We start from the raw sequence: 19193 nt of genomic DNA on the forward strand, positions 1-19193 counted from the left end.
TATCTGTCACACTAGTTCTGTGGACACCTGAGCCCCACCATAAAGAAAGGGAGGAGAGTGGAAGCGAAAGTGGAAAGAGAAAAATGGGTGCCATAGTGGAGGGCTCTGGAGTAATTTCGACCACCTGGGGAAAAAGGCACACAAGTGCATTTTTGGGGTATGCAAATGTCTCTCAGCTTTTTCATACAGAGTTTGGCAATGCTGGGGAAATGTGAATGCAACCGCCTGTGTCAGCGAATTCTAGTTAGCTTTGGTGGCCTTTGTGGGGTGTATTTTTGCTATGTGGGAGTTCAAGTGCCACTTGAGCCTGCACGTTTTGGGGCAAAACTGACACTGGAACGGTTTCAAGCCCTTGTGGACTAGAACATGGGCCGTGAGGTGTTGTCTTCGAGCGAAGGCCATGGGGCACAGCTGGCATCGATACGGCTTCTCGCTGTGAGAGCGGACGTGGCGCAAGAGGTTGGATTTGTCTATAAAGCTTGAACCGCAGTTGCACTTGTACGGACGCTCCTGGGAGTGGATCAAGAGGTGCCTTGAAAGCATGCGTTTCTTCAAGAAAGTCTTGCTGCACAGGCTACACTTGTGCATGCCTGCATCTTTGTCCTCATCAATTTCCCTCTTCACGACCACTGACTGCACCCAGAAGTGCGTGGCGCTGCCTTCGATGTGCGACTCGTGTTCAGTTGGCGAACCGCGGCTGCAAAGTGGGGTGACTGAGTCTGCGTTATTAAGAGAAAATATTTCCAATGAGACATGTTCTAGCTCAATGGGCTCATGAGCTAGGCAATGTAAAAATCAACCCTGGCCTAGAGCTATGCTACCAAATCATGGATAAGCCAGTTATGAAATAAACAAAGTTTCTCCATTTCATTTCTGGTACGCAGTTCATGCCAACAACTCCGTTCGCTAACAATCGTATCTGCTAAGAGTAACGAGCACACAACTCAACCAAATGAGGAATTGGGCAGTACTAATGATATTCAGAGAACGATTGAGTGGTAGTAACTCATTACTGTAATACAACTTATTGCCATTAACCAGGAATCTGTCTTGAAAGCTTAGACATCAATTATTTTGCACACCGAACTAAAACCTGCCGCTGAAACTTTTCATTGCAAACTAAGTCACATTAGCCCACTAATGTAGTGCATGTAATCACTAATGTAGTCATCACTGATATTATTCAGCACAGTCTACAACACTAGAATTAACACAATATCTGCTTTTCTGTGCTCTTCAATACATTGCATCAAAGCATAAGCTGCTTTTGTCGCATATACAAAGAAAAAAAAAAAAAGAGCACACACACACACACACAAGCTTCAAACAGGAAAAGTGTAAATGTAAAACAGAAAACATGGTGTACAATACAGCTGAAAAACTATCAAAAGCAATACAATGCTAGCATTGTTATGGACTTGATGAAACATGAACGAAAGGTGTCTGTAAACACTGCAACCAATCAATTTACCAAGATGTTTTTTCATGACCACACAAAGAATCGCGAGCTTCACTTGACAGTAGCTGGAATGGTTAAGTCTTCAGCGCATCGCTGCATATCCGACGTACCACGCAGCAGGAACAGCTATAACCGTTTCTTTTTCACATTGCTTTCACCAGAAGCTCCAAGTATGACAAACACATGAAAAAAACACTACAATAAAAAGGGTGCTAAGCAGTGAAAACAAAATTGCACAGGGAGGGATGCTTGCAAATAAGCTGTCAGAGATTGGGCCTGACCAGCAACATATAAAGCACAATGTACAAAAGTGTGTATATATAATGATTCCACGTCTTCTTTATATCCTTATCAATGCAGTGCCTAAAGAAGAGAAAAAGATGCAATAGAATTTGCTGGACAACATGTTCGTACACAATGCCGCCCATGGTAACTTTCACAATGCTCATTAAGGCGCTATTGATTGATCTCGCTGTTCCGACATATGACAGAGACGGTACCAGACATGGTCATGACACGTGATACACTGTTTTATGCGACAGAATCAGGATATTCATCAGTTGTCCCGAAATCGATTCTTCTGGAAATCTGTACTCCAGGACCTGCAAAATAAAACAGAGTGAGGCAGCAAAAGAAGATCCCAAAGCCACAAGGAGTGTTCTCACAAGTAGGTCATCAAGAGCATGGGAAGGAATTTGTTCACGCATAAAACTATAACCGGAGATAATGTTCTTTTTTCTTTTCTTTCTTTTGCACAACAGCCGTTCGTTCGGAACATTTAGTGCGTGAAGTTTGTTACAAGTAGCGCCGGCGCTAAGTCACCGATGCGCATCATGCACGTTTTCAGGCATGCCACCGCAGTAGCTTGGTTTATCAACATGCATAGCATCATGCTCACGGAAGCGACCTCTGCGACATATCGACAGCAATCCTTCAATGAAATGGGCTGGAAAGAAAGCAGCACTTGCAAGAAAAGAGTAAACGGAACCGCTAAACAAGTGGCATTTACTTGCCGGCGCGCGCACACGTTGAAGTAGGTCGACGCTACTTAATTAGCGTTCTTCGAACGGCTTCAGAAGTTGATCGGATTTAACCTGGTTATTCCTGAAGTTCTGACAGCGGCAACCTATTCTGTAAGTAGTGGAAGCGTGAATCTTGCGTGAACCATTATACAGTAGGTCGTGGCGTGAACAAGCCCAGCATGACCGCCCGAAGCCAAATCAGGTTAAGAAGACGAAATTTGCTCCTGCAAAGCTTCGAATACGTCAAGCATTAGTTCCTAAAAATTGTGAACTGATCCGCCGCATGCATGTCGCAAGCGCAGTCTGCAACGAGAAAGGTTTTGCTGCCGAACTGAGGCGCTGGCCAGGCACGAGACTGACGTGACGTCTGCGTCAGCTGTCTGCTGGATGGATCGAGCCAGTGCCTCCTAGAGATTCTAGTTTCGTGGCGCCCCCTGCGGTGTGAAACAATCACTTGGCCATGCTTGGTGTTGTGCTATAAAAGAAAAGAAAAGAAAAAAAGAAAGTGCCGGCACAGTCGCATATTTTAGACGGCCGAATGTTCTGCACGGCCATCGAGACGTGTGAGTTGCCGGCGCTCGATCTTCGGAGGTCGATGCATAATCTAAGACAGCGTAAATGCTAGTAATAGCTCGCTTGCATTACGAGCAGATCGGAGTGATAGTTTAGTGCGAAGCGAAAGCTGCTTGTGAATTTGTGTATCTCGATGCCAGCTGGTGCAGTACGTCGCATCGACTGCAGCTACGTGCGTGACAAGCGCTGCTTGCCGTATGTTAGAATATGCGAACTCTTCATAGCATCTCGCCGATAGTCGCGGCATGGCTATAGCGCTATAGCAAGCAGAATGCGGACATATGATACGTACTTTCGACGTGCATTTAGCCATGGGCCTGTATGAGAAACGAATGGCCCGGGTACGTCGGACCACGTACGACACTTCGATAAAATAAACACATCGTGCGCGGCATAGTACAGGAAATTGCAAGTCACAACGTGTTTCGCATTTGGACTAGAAATGTGGCTCAGTGGACTTCTCTATGTGCTAAATGTGAAAAAAAGAAAAAAAAAAAAATGTGGAACGCTTCACGATTTTGCGTGTCATCCTTGCGCAGGGGCCATGCTAATCTTCTCTGTATCGTTCCAATTTTAGTATATGTACTTTGGAAGTACACTGCGTGGACTTGCATTCAAGTATATATAGGCGGTATCCCCAGTTAGAAATCTGTATGAGTTGTCTTCGATTATAATGTGCAGATAGGAGAAAACTTTCTAAAACATTTGTAGTTTAATTAAAGTATTTAGCATTTTCAGCTTCTTTCACAAAGAATGTTTAATCAAACTGTACAATTTTGAAAACCATCTTTTTGAAGCATTCATTTACTGATCTGTTCGACAGAACAAAACCCACTTAATAATGTTTCCTGTGGCGCCATCTAGAGAATATTGTTAGGACTAATATATATATTTCCCGCGGACATTTAAAAAAGAATGTCACAGTCGTCTTGCGGCATGAAATGAGAACACCATCGCGTGTCATCTGATTGCTGCGCTTCATTCCTTTTCATTTTGCCCTTATCCCAAAGAAAAAATTAACTTATTATTACGTGATGCCTTGTAGACAATGGCGAGCTATAGACAAGTCGAGTCATGGCCGGTTCCGAGACCGGTCACGATCAAGCGCACTGTCCGATATGACGTCTCGATCGGGTAACACAAGTGATTGCTGAGCAAACGGCTGCGATAAAAAATGAAAAAAGCTGCGACGCTGCCAATCTTCAAGAGCACTATAGACCACGGCCAGTCTCGAGGGAGAGAGCGCGCGCTCTTAGAAACGCGCTCTCCCTCGAGACCGGCCGTGTATAGACAAGCGTCATGTTTGTAAACAAAGGTAAACAAAGAGACCTCCCAGGTCTCTTCGATTTGGCTTGCACTGGCTGCACTAGTTCTGAAAAGTGCTGCAGCGGTGCCAGGTGGTCACGTGAGCGTGCAGTGCCAGTTCCGACACTGGCGTGCGGCGGCAGCTGCCAAAACGAGTACGCAAGTGTAGGACTCTGCAACCTAGCAGACGCGTGCGCGCATCATGCATCGCGTGCTGTAACATTTTCGAAGCCAGCTGCCGTAGGCCTACAGCGCTCGATCGGATAGTGACGACGACTAACAGTGACACCAATTGACCAAATACGTGCGACTGCGCACGATCGTTATATCGGACGGTCTGCGAAGGTGTCATTCATGCGCCTGGGTACGAGAGAATTAACGTTGTAAGCAGTTTCCACGAGTACTAGTTTAAATAATTAAGACTGTCTAACAAGACGCTTGATTGGTTTCCACGAACTTACTTCTGTCCAAAAGCACTAGCTGACGCACGTATGTTTGTACCTCATTGCGCTCTCAGACATTCTATGTGCTCCGTGGGCGACAAGTTTGATGTCGCATAGTCTCTGCGCAAGCTGTCTTGTGGCACACACACTTGGCACGACAGAAACTCGATCGATCGCAGCTGATTTCTGTTCGCATCCACCCGTTTTCCGAGGTCACAACGCGATAAAAAAAAAAAAAAAAAATAGTACACAAGACAACGCGCGCGAAGGTGCCGTATCGTGGCTTGCACTGACGTCATCATACGTCACTGGGGGAACGCGTCGGCCATGTTAGCGACCCAGTTGACCCACCATTACCCAGTGGCGGCACGGCCGTGGTGCGCGCAGTCGCTTTCGAGTAAGCCCGCGTTGTTTTTCGTGCGTTTGTGAACTCTCTTGTGTAAGCATGGTTAATTGCGCTATTGTTGGCTGCTCCAACCGCAGCGACGTCAAAGGGAGAAAGAAACAGCCGACCAGTATGAGGTTCTTTTCTCTGCCAAAAGTCATACAAAACCAATGCGAGAAGACCAGAAACTTGAGCGAGAAGCGTCGCAACTTGTGGTTAGCGCGCATCAAACGCACTCAGTTCAATCACGAAGGTCGTAATGTGCGAGTATGCGGCATCCATTTCATAACAGGTGAGTCAACTCTTACATTACAATCTCTTTAAAAACAACGCAAAGCAAACGCGCAGACACCAGTTCCGAGTGCGTCCATTTTCAGAGCTATGCGTGTCCGTGTAATTTTTTGCCCCTTACGCTGTTTTAGTTAAGACTAGCTATGCTATGCCTCATTTCTACTCATGTACGCCGACTTTAAAACGAAGACATTCTACAGAAACATGGAAAACTTGTAAACTTGTATCCGCAGGCGAACCATCGAAACTGTTCGACGAAACAAATCCTGATTGGGCCTCGTCTCTCAACCTCGGCTACGGAACCAAGCATGCTGATTCTGCGCGGCACGATCGCAGAGAGAAGCGATATGCGCAAAAGCGGCTGACTGATGCTGATGCAGTAACCTCAGATGAATCGCCGGGCGCCGCTCCAGATTCGCCACAGCCATCGCAAGAGGAGCAAGTCGATACTGACGAACGTGAAACAGGTTCGGCTTTTTTTTTTTTTTTTGCGGGAAGGAAATTAAGGGGGGGGGGCACAAGTACTCGTTCTAGTCTTCGTTTAAAAGCCCTTGGATTGCAGTTCTATGTAGGGAATGATGCCTAGCCATTCATACCTTTCTCTGTGCAGCTACTGGTGATGAATGTGCAAAAATTCTTTTTTCCTCTAGGGATCTCCATTCAGACCGAGATGACAATGGAAGACATAAAGGCTCTGGAGCTGCATTCTGTGACTGTCAACAAACAACTTTATGCGCTGCAGAAAGAAAAAGAGCAACTTGAGATGTCCGAAGCCGCGCTGAAAAGTTCTGATGCAAAAGTGCGGCTTTACACTGGAATGGCAAACTTTACAGTTTTGTTTGCTGTATTCCAAGCTCTCACAAGCTTTGTTTCACACAATGATAACAACAGCCTCTCCAAGTTTCAGGAATACATTGTCTTCATGATGAAGCTGAAACTAAACCTTCAAAATGCTGATCTTAGCTTTCGCTTTAACGTTTCAGAGGCAACAGTATCTCGTATCTTTAACAAATGGTTGCATGTGGCATATTGCAGGCTTAAGGATGAAATTGTCTGGCCAACACGAAACGCCTTGCAGCAGACTATGCCACAGGCATTCTATGATTCATTCGGTAGCAATGTGGCAGTCATTATTGACTGCTTCGAAATAAAAATAGAAAGACCATCTTCATACCATCCAAGGTGTGAAACGTGGTCTCAGTATAAAGGTAGCAATACGGCGAAGTACTTAATTGGGATTGCTCCGCAGGGTGTTGTTACCTTTATATCTGAAGGTTGGGGGGGCAGAACAAGTGACAAACACATTACTGAACACTGTGGATTTTTGGACCATCTGGTGCCTGGAGATGTAGTTCTTGGGACCGAGGGTTCAACGTGAGTGAGAGCATTGGTTTTTATTGTGCCAGACTCCATGTGCCAGCCTACACCAAAGGGAAGAAACAGCTCTCAGCAGAAGAAGTGCAAAGCACAAGAAAGCTGGCAAATGTGCGCATACACGTTGAGAGAGTATTGGGCTGATAAGAAATAAGTTTATTATTTTGAAGTCTGTCATACCCATAGATTTTGTTGTGTGTCGGCCAGGAGACAAGACCCCTCCTCTCGACAAAATAGTAACTGTTTGTTGCGTATTATCAAATCTGTGCTCATCAATTGTTGCAGCCCAGAAAGACAATGCAGAAGAGCACGTCCCGAGTGAGTGATGGGAAATCTTGTTTCAGTGCATTTCAATAAAGCACTGTACTTTGCATCTGCTCTGTGTCTTCATTATGATTGTATTGTGCTTGGCTGCTGAACTGGAAACTTAGCCTTTTGGCCCTTTGCAATCTGGACAAAACCATTGGACAGTTTTTGGTGCTCTATTGAGCCCAACACAAGAAAAATGGAACCATTTGTAGTGGCATGTTTCGTTGTCGCAAGCAACCATTTTTCCAGTTTCCGGCCCATGGCAGAAGCAATAGGCATCCTCTTTCGAAGAGTTTGTTCCTGGGACTGCGTGCTGCCTTGTAAAGTACTTGCTAAACAGTTCGGGTAGAATTGCATGGATGAAGAATTTCTTTGCAGAAGCCAGCATGTCTTCGCAAAACTGCTTTTGCTTGCCAATTCGCTCCACATGCAGTGCGTCGGGTGCCCACACAACAAAGTCACACCACTCGACATCACACACGGCCATCTGTGTCTGGGCCTGATAGAAATAAGCATGTTGTCGTCGTAATTTCAGGACACCATCGAAAAGTTCCAGGCATGAACCTGGGGTGGCCATTTCTGTAGGATTTTTCACTTCCCTAAGTGAATAGGGGCACTTCACTTCCACGACTCCTTTTCCGCAACATGTACAGGTAACAAGAGAGTCGGGCGTGGCTCCAACAAAAGGATGCGTTGTGCTTATGTGAAGCCCTGACTTGGAGCACTGGAAAGAATCATGCTTTTGAGCTTCGCTCTCTTGATATGCCTTTAAGGCCTGGGGCTCATTCTTGATACCCTATGTGGTGGCGAGCGTATGTAAAGACTGCTTCTCTGGGTAGCATATTATTTTAAAAGTGATATGCTTGGTTTTTCTGTGGTAGTGTGGCAGACACGCTTCATAACAGATGCAGTCACCCTTCCTGCTCGGTAAGAATGCCAGGCTGGTGAACTGCTTTGTTGTCTTGTAGAGGCCTCAACCTCTTTTGCAGTCTCCTCATTTATTTGAAGGCTTGGAAGGATGTCATTGGCCTTTTCTACAAGTGTATCCAGGTCATCTGGTAGCATCTTCTCTGAATACAATGATCGAAGGTTTGCATCTTGCTTTTTCACTGGGTTTTTGAAAGGACCATTGTAGCTAGGCAACACAGAAAACACTGCTGGTACAATATTGGCATTCTGGATGGACTTGTATAATGCTTCCTGCTCCAGCGCAGAAAGTGGTGGGACATGTGCCCGTGGCTTGACCACTCTTGCTTCCTTTGAGGGGTCGGTTGTCTCAAGCATCCTCTTCTTCCCACTTGACGACGTAAAGTTGATATCTTTCAACCTTTTGAATTTAATTTTTTCTACATATGCCGGCAGCCACACATTTTCCTTCTGTGTGCAGCTTGTAGACTGCCTTATTTTCACTCCGGTCTCCACTGCAAACAAGCAAGCTCCAATGTGTGAGCACGCTTCACCTGCTCCTGCCATACAAGTGCAGTGAGCAGTAATCACAGTCCCATTCTTTCTGCATAGCAGCCACGCTTGAAGAGGTCGGTTGCCCAGTCTCTGTGAATGATTCACCTGCATAAATAAATTATCAAGAACAAATGTTAGTGGCCAATCGTTTTAAAACTGCTTTAATTTTAGTTACGCTTTGGGCCCGGAGACAATGGTTTAAAAAACAGTAAGGAACACAGTTCCTGTGCATGTAATGCAGCACGCATTATCTGATCAGTTCGCTACCATCCAAACAACGCAGATTAAAAACTGGCGGCCACGGGGACACTGCTGGCTTGCTTTTCAAGCGCTCGATGCGCGGCCGCGTGCACTGTCTAACGTCGTGCCTCAGATGCGCTGAACAGACCGCGCAGCTCAGAGTTCAGTGCATGTAATGCTGAGTGGTTTGATTCACTTCGTGAACGAGACACCCGAGACTGTGCAAAAAAAAAAAAAAAAAAAAGGCGACCGTGAGGTCCATCCAGTGCAGGTTCGTTTTTCTCGTGCTTAGCCGCTGTCGCGCGCACACAATCGAACAAGCCATCTTCAAATGCACCGTACACCTCGCAAAGCTGGGTACAGCTCATAAAAATCGTGCATCACCACAACATGTTCACAAATGTTGTCAAAAGTCATAAATCATTGGGCTTACCTCGCCAAGCAGGAGCACTTTGTCATCTTGAAGTGGCTTGGCAGAAAGGTGTTTCACCCAACCGCTGGTGAAGTAATGCGCTTCCAAAGACTTGAATGCTTTCATGTGCTCCAGTGTAACAAAGCTCGCGGAAAAAACCAAGTACGTGACGATGTCACCGTGTGTCACCTCAGGGAACAAGCTTACATCGGCACTGCAATCCGTTCCGGGCCGCAACATGTACGGATCGATGTTATCGCAAAGTTTGATTTTTTCGTCGTAGCGGAGGCGAGTGCTCCCGATGAGGTCCGAATAATAGCTCGCATTGAACGGTTCATTTGCAGCCATTTTACATGAATGTCATCCAACAAACCGCCGAGAACAATGCCATAAAATCCGACATACACGAGCAAATGACCACCGGGCATGCGATCGGGTCGCAAACATGGCCGCCGGCTGAAAAAGCAGACGACGTGACGTCACGTGCAAGCCATGTATATAATACCGCTCCTCTATCAACAAAATGCTAATCACCAGCATGCAGCCCAACTACCTTGTATACGCAACCATTTGCGGATCCGTTAGCAGCGAACCGTCCGGGTTCTGAAGGAGACGGACTTTACAAAAGCTATGCAGAACGATGCGCAGCGTCGTCTGCTCTTGGCCAAGCGGAGCGTACGCCAATGCTGCACTTTTTTCTGCACCTCTTCTGGAGCGAGTGCAGAGTGAGCGAGAACTCGTGCAGAACTAGCCCTGCACCTTGACAAAACGAGGAGAGAAGTGCAGACGGCGCGCGCGGCACTGGCAAAACGAGGACGGCGGTGCTGCACTACTTGAACTAGTGCAGCTGGTGCAGCCAAATCGAAGAGACCGGGGGTGTAGGCAAAAAAAAAAGCGCAGCGTGCCTACCCTGCGCAAAGCGACGCTGCCTTCGAAACCAGCTCGCGCGTGCGAATATAATGAAACGTAAGCTTCGCTTATGCGTAGAAATAGCTTGGTTTATGCCTGGAGAGTATTTCCGCACATCATCAGCCGATTACAGCTAGAATTACTTGGCGAATAGCGCTGCATTGGCTTCCTTCTCCGTGGCCTCAACAGCGCGCGGCTGCAGTACGTAGGCGACGGCCGTGAGTGATTAAGTTAAATAAAAACTAGAAAGCGCAACGTATAAGAAAGACTAATAGTCAACCCTGTTCAACTCCCAGCCCTATTCCTAGCGCATGCAAGGAGGACGACAATATGAATGACTCGAAATGTGTTTTTCGTATGACGAATCTATTGACTGCCTTTCTGTTGCTTCAAGCACTCACTCTAAAGAACATTATTATCGGCAATCACATTTCTAGCTCACTTTACCGGCAACCTAAGTCATACAATTTCGTATCTAATAAGAAGAACTCAATCTTTTAGATCTTTTTAACATGTTGGCAAAGTGCACTGCCAATTAACTTGTTTTCGCCTGCCCGATAAAAAAGACGTTGACGTCTATCTCATCTTACAGATGTTGCAAGGTCATTCACAGGTTAATATGTACATAAAGGCCAGTACGAAAGCTCTCATTTTGTTCTCTTTGATCTATAGGAGAGACGCATGAGTGCAGATGAAACGTTCTCCACGATCGCTTGCAGCGAAATTTGCGTGATTTGCTGAGCTTTTTTTAATATACTTGGAAATTTTTATTCAAATGCGCATCATCTTATTCTGCTTATTTTGCACCCCTCATAGTCGATTCCTCTTTGGGAGATTGAACTCCATGTACCATACATACCTAAATATCCTGCTCGATCAGAGCTAGATTGTACGTGGATATTTAATTCGTTCGTCAGGATCGTATAATGACCTCCAAAAATAAAATTTCGAAATGAGAAATAGTGCTGCGGGACTGCCCGGATCATAACAATGTTTACTATAGAACCGGTGATGAAGAGACTCGTTGAAACTTGTGAAAGTACAAACAGAGAAAAGCTAGACTTTACAGGTCCGGGCCAGCAATATCGCACTGGAGTGACCGCGCTCAAAGTAATTGCAATTACCTTCACAGCAGCGTTTGTGTCCTTTCTGTGTGAACATATGCACGGGCAGCACTGCAAGTGAATAGAACTCACAGCGCAGCTTCCCTGCGGGATCATACGCACACGGAATATATCGCGTCTGAACTTCTTACAACTTATAGTATATCAAAATGGGCACGAGCTGCAGGCGTTTGTTCTTGCGCTATTCGTCGTATCGCCGAAAAGCAATCATGATAATTAAGGGTTGCAAACGAACTGATCTAGTTTTGGTAAAGAACTGCAACGCATTTTAGCCGCGAAGGCAATCCGTCACCGAAGAGTCTACTTGACGCGCTCAATGCCGCTGCCCTTCGCTCTCATCTTTATTCTACCGCGAGAAACGTGTTAAAACAAGTGCCATTTTGCTTTTTGTGCCTCGTGGCGCAACCAACCGCACCACAGCTCGTAGAAATAATGGGAATTATGCCCGAAAACGCAGCAATCGCCGCGCATCCAATGCAGACGGCCCGCGCTTTTGCCTACACCACGAAAGTCACTGCTGTCGCCAGTGCCACCGCATCTCTGCTGACGTCACGGGCTGTAATTGGTGTCGATGACGGCCAGCCCGTAGCCCGCACGCCCGCTCATTTCGTCAATCGTGATCTGTGGATTATCGTCTACGACAGTAGTGATATGTAGTTTTGATTCTTCAAAGTTTCCTCAATTCTTCTGGGATGAGATGCGTCACACGCGTCGCTTTTTTGCTGCTGCTCTGCGGTGCCGCAAGTTACTACATACATAGAAGCGGCGCTGAAAAAGCTGCCGGGTACCGCCTACGTGTCTCTAGCCCATCTAGAAGCATCGCGTCATTTTTGTTTGATGCACAACTGGAGATGTAGGCGCCGGTTTGTGCTTTCCGTGAGATGCGTGATGTACGTCCGGACTACATCCAACGAGAGTTCTGTAATTAGTGCGCTGATGTCCGAGCACGTGCCCATTTATGATCGCCGATGTTCCATGTGCATGTCAGATATATGTTGATCAGGTGCAGTGGTAATTGTGCAAAAACATCGCGTAAAGAGAGCGTCTTGGGCGTTTATTGATGCGCGCTGTGCAACAGTCAGATGAAAATAGGTGTAATCGACAATTTTTTATCACATTGTACTACAAAGCTCAAAACTCAGAAAATGTGGTATTTCTACAAAGTACACGTATATTGCTTACAATATGTGCGTTTTGAAGCTTAAAAAAAATTTAGATGGCAATACTTTAGCCTGGCCTTGCACAAATTATAAGTCGCTGGGAATGCACATGATGTAGTTTTCGCATGTTCGTTCGTTGCTTTTTCATGCTAGACAAAAACAAATTGTACACTTTTAAGCTTGTCAGCCCAAAGCTGAACATGAATATCTGCCATGCATGCGACAGCAGTAATGCTGGAAAGGTTGACATGTATAGCATGTATGTGCACGCTGCGACATCTCAGCAGTGCATTTAGCTACTTATTTGCCCCAAGGTACAGTGGCTAGAATCCCAAGGTCTTGATAGTTAATCCCAGTGATGCCAACCGCACTTTAGTCGAGGCGAAATGCAAACGCACCTGTTCGCTGCGAGATGTCAGTTCAAAGTACAAGACAGGTAGTCAAATTAATTTGGAGCCCTCCACTGTAGTATCCTGAATAGCTACATATGTCACTTTGGGATGTGAAACCCTACCTACGTACCACATGTAGGATGTGTGTTTCTTTAAATTTTGTAACCTATCATCTATGTTTCGCAACATTTGTATAATTGTAGCTTTCAAAGATTTGTTGAAGACGAAACCGAATCAGTCCTTGGCATGGCTTGCTTCATGGATTCATTTGCTAATTTGAACTTCTTTGAAATTTGCACCAATGCTGGTCAGTTCAAATAGCAGGCAATTGAATTACAGGAATGATGTAGAACATGCATTTCAGTTCCGATTAATGGGATGTAATGGTCCCCTCCACGCATGCACAGGTGCCCTTAGACAAATACATAATCAAGTTTGTGAATGTGACACATATCAAGGGTGGACGGAACACCATGTGGAGCCAGAGATAGAGTAAACTTTAATTGTTTAACGGAATAGCGTGGGTGGTTTCCTCAGTCCAGGATACCATTGACCTGGGTTGTCTCCCGGGCCCTGGTGAGCAGGCTGCGCTGCTCAGAGAGACCCGTGTGGGCCAGCTGTGCCTCCCACTCCGCTTGGCTGAGCGCTCGAGCTTTATATTTCTATAATTGCTTTTTGCAGTTCCATATTATGTGAACCAGTGTGATATTCTTCATGAGGGCTAAAATAAAATTGTAGAACACTGATGTCCCATGCAGAAAAAGATAGGTAATTTTGTGTATGATTAACTGACTAGGAACCACATCTTACTCAGAGTATGATGTGATATATAATATCTGATTTAGCATCCCAAAACAAGTATGACGATGAGGGACACAATAGGTGAGGGCTCCGATATGATTTTGACCGCCTAGGGTTCTTTTACACGCACTGATACCGCAGAGTGCTTGGCAGCTAGCCTTTGTTTTGCCTCTATTGAAATTCCTCTGCACTTACTCTGAAATGCACTTATTTCGCTCCAATTGCTCATTGGCAAGGTGGCATCTATGCTACTACACTGCATATCTCACAAAATCACAAGCCCCATCTTCTTTGGCCAATTAATGAAACTAACGAAGACAGATGTCGCACCCAGTAAAAAAACATCAATGGGTCCAATTGGGAAGACCAGTCAGATTGAATTGGTTCTGCCAATCCCAAATGGTTTGTCCAATGGGTTTGTCCAATTGGGAAGCCCAGTTGGTTTCTTTAGTTGGTTTCGCGACTCAATGGGTATGCCATTTGAGTTCGATTGGTGAACCATTTGGTCTTCATGGGTGACGAATTATTTCTAATTGGGAGCACCAATTCATATCAAATGGTCAGGCCGAATGGATGGCGAAAACACAATTGGTTTTTGACCAATTCATTTCAGTTAGGAAATTTCCAAATGGACCCACTGAATTTTTTTGACTGGGCATACCACAGACTGGTCGTCTCACAACATATCTCTGCATTCGTTGCATTTCTATTTCATGCTTTTCCGCTTAGCTTCAACTGTTGACAGCACTGCCAGCCACCCATATTCTGTGAAATATATTTTTACGCTGTTGAGACTAGCATCCTTGTTAAGGATGATCTCGTGCATCTTAGTGCTAGCATTTTCACATCTTCTTCACCTGGAATAACGAAGAAAATGACTTAAGCCTTGAGCAGGCAAAAAAAAAAAAACTACGAGGGACTTCAGCGACTAACGTAGTGAGGCTAAAGCCTGAGAAGTCTCATCTTGTCTAGCGTTCCTGCCATCATCTGCAATATCACGCTTTAACGCGCGCCAAGGAACGTCACGTGACAGTTGCCGCAAAAGCGGGACACACTTTGTCAACGACAGTATGAGCCATTAAAGGCTATCGCCTTAAAAATTAGGGAGATACCTAACCTCCACCTGTAAGGGTATGATGCGCTAGCGTTAATGGCTCTTGTCTGCAGATCCCACTGTTGATTCCCGTTAATGTACATGCCTTTACAAACTTAATCACTAATCCCTAATTCATGTCTCTGTTAATTATCTCACGCATACTCATTGGCACACATTCGTAGGCTGCTCTGTTATGCGAAAGACAATTAACCTGGCGTAGACCTCTGTAAGCCTAGCATTAACCAAACTGTACATACGTGCCTCCATGGCCTAGGAGTAACCTTTCTTACTTGGACCTCAAATGTACTGGAACATATTTCAAACTATAACTTTGTAAGCTCTAGTTAGCAGCTCCTGCCGTGTCATGTAGCCTCGTGACGTTAGGCACTTTTAGCTTGTACACAGGGACCATCTGTTAATCATGCTTGCATTACGCGCTTGCATGCAAATGCGGCTCAGTGGTTTTCATTATGTGCAAAATGTAAAAAAAAATGTGGAACGCTTCACGATTTTGCGTGTCATCCTTGCGCAGGGGCCATGCTAATCTTCTCTGTATCGTTCCAATTTTAGTATATGTACTTTGGAAGTACGGCTGGATACCTTGCGTTCAAGTATATATAGGCGTCATTCCCAGTTAGAAATCTGTAAGAGTTGTTATTGGTTAAAATTTGCCAATAAGAGAAAACCTTCTTGAAACTTTGTTGTTTAAGTAAAAGAGTTAGCCATCTCGGCTTCTCTCACAAAGAATGTTTAATCAAAATTTACAATTTTCGAGAACAATCCTTCTGAAGAACTCATTTATTGATCTGTTCGACAGAACAAAACCCCCTTGGTAATGGCCCTTGTGGCGCCACCTCGAGGATGTTATTAGGACTAATATATCTCCCGCGGACATTTGAAAACGAATGTCGCAGTCGGTGCGGCATGAAATGAGGACACCTTCTCGTGTCATCTGATTACTGTGCTTCCTTACTTTTAAAGCTGCCCTTATCACGAAGAAAAAAAAAAGAGCTTGTTAATACATGATGGCTTATAGACACTGGCGAGCATTAGACAAGTCGAGTCATGGCCGGTTCCGAGACCAGTCATGATCGAGCCCACAGTCCCTATGACGGCTCGATCGGATAAATCGAATGGTTGTCGAGCAAACTGCTGGGATCAAAACAACCGCGCAGCACTTCCTAGTAGGAGAGCTGAATTTCAGTATACCGGGTGCTTTTCTTTTCAATATCAAAAGGTTTCAAAATACGTATATTCAACTGATATATGCGACCTGTACAGGTGGGTTTTTCTGCATGGCGAAAACTGTTTTAGCTGTTGTACGTAAATAGTTGTACGTAGTAACATCAACTTCTGCTCACGGCCTTGAGGGGCAGGCAAACGGTGGGGGCTCGATTTCCTCCGACATTTGTATGCACCTATAGAGAAGGCCATCAATTGCACCGTATTACACCCACCGCCGCTTCGGTGGTGGACGATGATTGTTGCGGTGCGCGTCTTTCTCTCTCTTCACTTTCTTTTCTCTCTTTTCTCATTTCTCCTCTGGCCGCACGAGTCAGTCAGCAGGCCCATGCATTTTCTTTACCTTCCTCCTACAGTCGCAACAGCAGCAACAACAACAACTGACAAACAATGTACCATAAATGTAAATTAAATAAACGCAAGCGGAATAACTGTAACGCATACCGTTGAAACAACTTATAAGAGCTTAGGTAAGAAATTCGAATGGAGATTTACTACTTACAAGTAGTAATCACCGTTTAGTAGTAGAAGTAGTAGATTCTAAGTAGTAGAAACTGCTATGCGTCTGCGAAGTGAAAATCAAGTGCGATATACATCTCCCTTGCATACAACTAAAACATCGCCTTCTTGCGCGCTACCATTGTTTTGCTCGTGCTTCATTTGTCGCTGGGATGAGTCAACGTGATACTACAAATTTTCGCACGAAAACTATTTTCCATTGCATTCAATAGGATTTTGAAAGTCGTCATCCTAAACATTCAGTAGCTGTTCCACAATTAACTAATTTTGATTGGGCTGAACGATAAATGAGCAACGGTGGCTCTGAGCGCTGCTGGAAAGACCAGCAGACGGGATCACAGCTCGAAACCAATCTTATGTCTAAGGACTGTAGCTGCTTATTTTCTGAGACTTTGAAAGCAAATTTGAAACCTAGCCCGTGACTAATATAAAATACCACCAAAATGTCTTTCGCACGTCCTTTAAAACCCCCAACCTCAAGAAAATCTAAACAATCAACAACATACCTATATAATTGTTTACGCATGCACCTAACTTAGTTTTTATTGTCCTATCTACACGACACAGAAAAATGTTACTTAGCACCGGAGCTACTTTCGATATATGCGCACGCGCATAAGATAATTCTCCGGAGTGGCTACCTGTACTGGACCAGCTGGCTTCAGTAAAGCACTTTTAAATCTAGCGCTTTAGGCAGAACATGCCTAGTGCTTTTAGCATTCCTTTTGTTTTGCTTTGTTGTTGTGTATTCAGAGTGTATGCTGTGTGCTTAAAAAATTGGTAATAAAGAAAAAAAAAAAGCCTGGGTGGCGCAGTGGTTACGGCACTCGACTACTGTTCCCGAGGACGCGGGATCGAATCCCGGCCTCGGCGGCCGCTTTTCGATGTCGAAAAGCAAGGCATCCGTGGGCTGTGCGATGTCAGTGCACGTTAGAGATCCCCAGGCGGTCTAAATTTCCGGAGCCCTCCACTACGGCGTCTCTCATAGTCTCTCACGTTAAACCCCATAAACCAACCATTTTTTTTTTTTTTTGAGCATACAGTTTTCCTTCACACTCAACAGAAGTCGAGTCTGGGTAAAAACGTGGATAGTTCCAAAAAGATTCCACATATATATACTCCACAATTCGAATTCTTGGAGCTTATCCTGTGGAAGCGAATAAAACAAATTCTTTCCTGGTTGTTCTGGAAAATGTATTACCAGTGTTTTTTCAATAAACCTTCAGTTGTTAGTGAACCCTTGTCTTTCAACCGTGTCCGCGGTCGCGGCGCGGTTTTTAGTTCTGCAAAGTTGGGAGCAGCTGCCAATTCTGGTTGCTCATTGGATGTGGGAGGATGGGATAGATATCAGCCTTCCAGCGCTTTTGGATGCCGAACCCTCTTAGGCCATGCTGGCACTTTCGTACGACTGGGTAAAGCCGGGCTTCTAATCGATATCGGGAGGTCGACTACTACCGGTAGCTATACTGTGGTAACTTAGGACTATATACATAATAATATGAATGTATGATGTATTAGAGGCATCTGTTAAGGGAGGGATTAGCAAGAAGACACTATATGTACGTGAACAAGGAACAGCAAGGGGAGCCGCAGACGGGTGAAGTTAACGCCATCGCTTAGTATACCTGAAGGCGAAGCGCCCATAACCTTCAGATCGATAGCTCTACTATACTTCAGAACAAACCCGGGGATAGTTTCGGTATCTTGAGATGACCTTCAAGTTCAGCCCAGCTCAAAATGCGTCATGTCTCGATTAGTATAGTGTGCTGCGGGGAACTGTGGTGAACTATGTTGTGCTGAGCATGACCCCGTGTCTTACTGACCCTTTATGACAACATGATTAACTGATATTTTTACTGACCTCCCGTCGGAATTGATTACAGTTAGTTATTTACAATTAAAAAGTGAAATTTATGCCGTATCATCACTTCATATATCCTTGCATAGCTTATGTCAAGCATAATTGCGCTGTACCAACTGCAGGTCTTAATCACCTTTAATTAATTAATTGCTGTTAAATATAGAATGTAGGCTACAGATTCGTCACATATTGTTGGATAGCTGATATTGAGTACGATTTCACTGGACTAGCTGCAGATCCTAGTTAACTACCATTATTTATACACTGAGATTAAAGAGCGAACTGAACAGCCGCGACTTCGGTAGGCGCACGCGAGCAATGATATCCCCATGCGACCTGCTTGACGCAGTCGCCTGACAAATTGCAGTCAGGCAAAATAACTCAGAAAACAAAACCTTACATGTCGCCATATTATAAACACTACCGGTAGCACTTAGGTCTCCTTACTTGCAGCCAATGCGTAAAAATAAGGATTAAAATTTACTATTCTTTTTTGCGTGTTTCTTGAGCGGAGTTGTTAGCTCGGTTTTACGTGATTTTTGCTTAGTTCATTCTTCTATTTAGCATTCTACTAGCACTTTTCAATGATGCATGACTTAGTATCGTAGTCTAAAGTTCGAGTCTTAACTACAATTAACTAATTACCGGTTATTAACTAAAATTTGCAATTAATTGTGAAATCCTACTGGACATATACGTCATCTAACGATACATGACAATGCCGCCAACACTTGTAATCTTTATTTGTGGCTGCTGGCAGCGTGCGGCCTTATCACTTTGCTTTGCTGATTTCCTTCATTCGAGTCACGATTGAG

At 44.9% G+C, this 19193-nt stretch overlaps 2 non-coding genes and 2 pseudogenes across 3 annotated transcripts; 1 reads left to right on the top strand and 3 right to left on the bottom strand.

The window, feature by feature from the left end:
- Positions 1-3548: 3548 nt before the first annotated feature.
- On the bottom strand, positions 3549-3651 carry LOC146179103 (U6 spliceosomal RNA). Its single transcript, XR_014701007.1, has one exon. It is a non-coding gene; the product is annotated as a U6 spliceosomal RNA (small nuclear RNA).
- A 2497-nt stretch (positions 3652-6148) lies between these two features.
- On the top strand, positions 6149-6996 carry LOC146179104 (uncharacterized; annotated as a pseudogene).
- Positions 6997-7027: 31 nt separating this feature from the next.
- On the bottom strand, positions 7028-9747 carry LOC146179105 (uncharacterized; annotated as a pseudogene). The gene is made up of 2 exons (XR_014700684.1): positions 9296-9747; positions 7028-8727 (listed from the first exon to the last, which is right to left on the bottom strand). The product of XR_014700684.1 is annotated as an uncharacterized LOC146179105 (transcript).
- A 5496-nt stretch (positions 9748-15243) lies between these two features.
- On the bottom strand, positions 15244-15346 carry LOC146179106 (U6 spliceosomal RNA). Its single transcript, XR_014700990.1, has one exon. It is a non-coding gene; the product is annotated as a U6 spliceosomal RNA (small nuclear RNA).
- Between the last annotated feature and the right edge of the window lie 3847 nt (positions 15347-19193).

This window comes from Amblyomma maculatum, chromosome 9, assembly GCF_055883805.1.
Source record: "Amblyomma maculatum isolate TAMU_Amacu chromosome 9, ASM5588380v1, whole genome shotgun sequence".
In the NCBI taxonomy this organism is placed as follows: Eukaryota; Metazoa; Arthropoda; class Arachnida; order Ixodida; family Ixodidae; genus Amblyomma; species Amblyomma maculatum.